Source organism: Nanorana parkeri, unplaced genomic scaffold (assembly GCF_000935625.1).
Source record: "Nanorana parkeri isolate BGI_ZX_2015 unplaced genomic scaffold, ASM93562v1 scaffold2005, whole genome shotgun sequence".
Lineage (NCBI taxonomy): Eukaryota > Metazoa > Chordata > Amphibia > Anura > Dicroglossidae > Nanorana > Nanorana parkeri.
This window is the reverse complement of record NW_017308273.1, coordinates 8,454-11,477: the sequence shown is the minus strand read 5'-3', so window position 1 is coordinate 11,477 and position 3,024 is coordinate 8,454. Positions and strand designations below refer to the sequence as shown.

The following is a 3,024-nucleotide window of genomic DNA, read 5'->3' as shown; positions in this document are numbered from 1 at the left end:
CATCACTGGGGTCATAGAGGTTCTTGTTATGGGCATCACTGGGGTCATAGAGGTTCTTTTTATGGGCATCACTGGGATCATAGAGGTTGTTGTAATGGGCATCACCTGGGGTCATAGAGATTCTAGTAATGGGCATTATCGGGGTCATAGAGATTCTAGTAATGGGCATTATCGGGGTCATAGAGGTTCTTGTAATGGACATCACTGGGGTCATAGAGGTTCTTGTTATGGGCATCACTGGGGTCATAGAGGTTCTTTTTATGGGCATCACTGGGATCATAGAGGTTGTTGTAATGGGCATCACCTGGGGTCATAGAGATTCTAGTAATGGGCATTATCGGGGTCATAGAGATTCTAGTAATGGGCATTATCGGGGTCATAGAGGTTCTTGTAATGGACATCACTGGGGTCATAGAGATTCTAGTAATGGGCATCATCGGGGTCATAGAGGTTCTTGTAATGGGCATCATCGGGGTCATAGAGGTTCTTGTAATGGGCATCACTGGGGTTCTATTGGTTCTTATAATGGGCATAACTTGGGTTGTAGACGTTCTTATAATGGGGATCACTGGGGTCATAGAGGTTCTTGTAATGGGCATCACTGGGGTTATAGAGGTTCTTGTAATGGGCATCACTGGGGTTATAGAGGTTCTTGTAAGGGGCATCACTGAGGTCATAGTGGCTGCTGTAATGGGCATCACTTCCGGTCGAATGTAACATTTGTAAAATACCACCTTATGGCCACTAGATGGTGCTGAGAAGCACAGGAAATGAGCACTTCTTTCTTAGGCTCCTCAGCTCCATCTAGTGGCCAAATGGAGGCATTTTACAAATATTACATTCGACCCGCACAGACCAATATACTGAGAACATTCATTTTTGCCTCCGTTGGCACAGAAGGAACGCCTGCAGAGGCTCGCAGGACGAATGGCTCTGTGCACGGTTTCTGTACAGACTGAAGGAAGGGCACAGACGCCTTTTGTATGTAGACAATGTTTGCTCATCCCGGAGTTCGGTTATAACCTCGGAGTCTGCTGCGTGTCATGTCACACGTATGACCTACATATGCAGCACCTGTGTGATCTGCACATGGGTGTGGGGACGGCTGTACAGACCAGAGTGACACACAAGGGTGACATAACGATGAAGAATAAAGAGGAAACAATTGTAGCGAGCAAGAACCATGAGATACAATGACACGGAGACAGTGATGGGGGACACGGAGCAACGACACGGGGCCAGGTAACCCCGGCTTCTTACCCCCTCCTCGGCCCGTCGCCATCTTCCCCAGGCCCGGCTGGCGTGGCCGCCCCTATCGATTGCAGAACCCGGGTTCAGTGATCGAGTGACAAACAGCCGCAGCTTCCTGACAGCAGACATCACATCAGGAAGTGCACAGTGAGAGTGCTGAGCGCTGCAATCACTCTGATGAGACTGTATGGCTCACGCCGGGGGCAGGGCTGTGCTCGCTGCTTCTGTGCACTTCCTAAATTTGCCAGACGCTGCACGCTTGCACAATTGCCCCCCCCCCCCCCCCACACACACACACACACTTCCAGCAGGGGTCTGCGTTCTTAAAGCTGATGCACCGTACGGCTATGAAACCCCTCACATCCAAAAACGAAAACTGTGCTGTACATAGCCCGTGCAGTGAGCAGAGCGGTGGAAAACTACAAGAGGGGGCGGAGATAAGACCAGTCACCCTGCACAAGGAGAGAGAGCAGCAGTGAGCGGTCTTTATTACAGGAGGGGGCGGAGACAAGACCAGTCACCCTGCACAAGGAGAGAAAACGGCAGTGAGCGGTCTTTATTACAAGAGGGGGCGGAGAAAAGACCAGTCACCCTGCACAAGGAGAGAGAGCAGCAGTGAGCGGTCTTTATTACAGGAGGGGGCGGAGACAAGACCAGTCACCCTGCACAAGGAGAGAAAACGGCAGTGAGCGGTCTTTATTACAGGAGGGGGCGGAGACAAGACCAGTCACCCTGCACAAGGAGAGAGAGCAGCAGTGAGCGGTCTTTATTACAGGAGGGGGCGGAGACAAGACCAGTCACCCTGCACAAGGAGAGAAAACGGCAGTGAGCGGTCTTTATTACAGGAGGGGGCGGAGACAAGACCAGTCACCCTGCACAAGGAGAGAAAGCAGCAGTGACCGGTCTTTATTACAGGAGGGGGCGGAGACAAGACCAGTCACCCTGCACAAGGAGAGAGAGCAGCAGTGAAACCCAGGACGCTCCTGCGGTGTAGTCAGCCCTTCCTGAGTCCTCCCCTGCTGGGCTACAGGACACATCTCCCTTCCCTCTCTCCATAACCCCGCCTCCTCTCATTTGCAGTTACATAATCAGCACTCTTTCTTCTATACTGAGAATGTAAACAAGGCGGGGTTATGCAGATGAGGAGGGCGGGGCGTTCTGTAGTGCAGCAGGTCCTCTGTTGCGGACACCATCATCCAGTCCCGCCATGGAACATGCCAACGCTCATGCAATAGGTGAGGCCACAAAAAAGCAAGATAAGACATGTTTGAGATCTGCAGCAACACGGGTACACTCAGTATTGTGAGTCCTGCCTACTGGGCTGATGAAAGCGGTGGGCGGAGCCAGTATTTGGCTTCACCAGCTCGCTCATGTCAAAGCACACACATGGGCACCCTATAGCACCATCAAAGGCACCAGGGATATACAGCCATGTGGCTATAGTATCTTTTGCATCCAATTAAATCCTTACCCATTCTAAGGCCTGATGAAGGGGGATGGGGGGGTGTAGCTGCCCCCGAAATGCGTTGGATGGTTTTGGTTTGATCAAATTGTGAACAATTAAAGGGACCTCTGAACATTGATACAGTACAGCAATGGGGTCCTACGAGGGTGTAGAGCAGGGGTGGGCAACCTCAGAACTCCAGCTGTGGTGAAGGTACAAATCCCATCATGCCTCTGCCTCTGGAAGTCACGCCTGTGGCTGTCAGAGTCTTGCAGTGCATCATGGGATTTGTAGTTCCACCACAGCCGGAGTGCCGAGGTTGCCCACCC

The 3,024-nt window shown here is 51.8% G+C and overlaps 1 protein-coding gene across 1 annotated transcript in view; it reads right to left on the bottom strand.

The window, feature by feature from the left end:
* Positions 1-3,024, bottom strand: part of GMIP (GEM interacting protein) — a 68,658-nt gene that overhangs the window by 65,418 nt on the left and 216 nt on the right. The window lies entirely within an intron of this gene.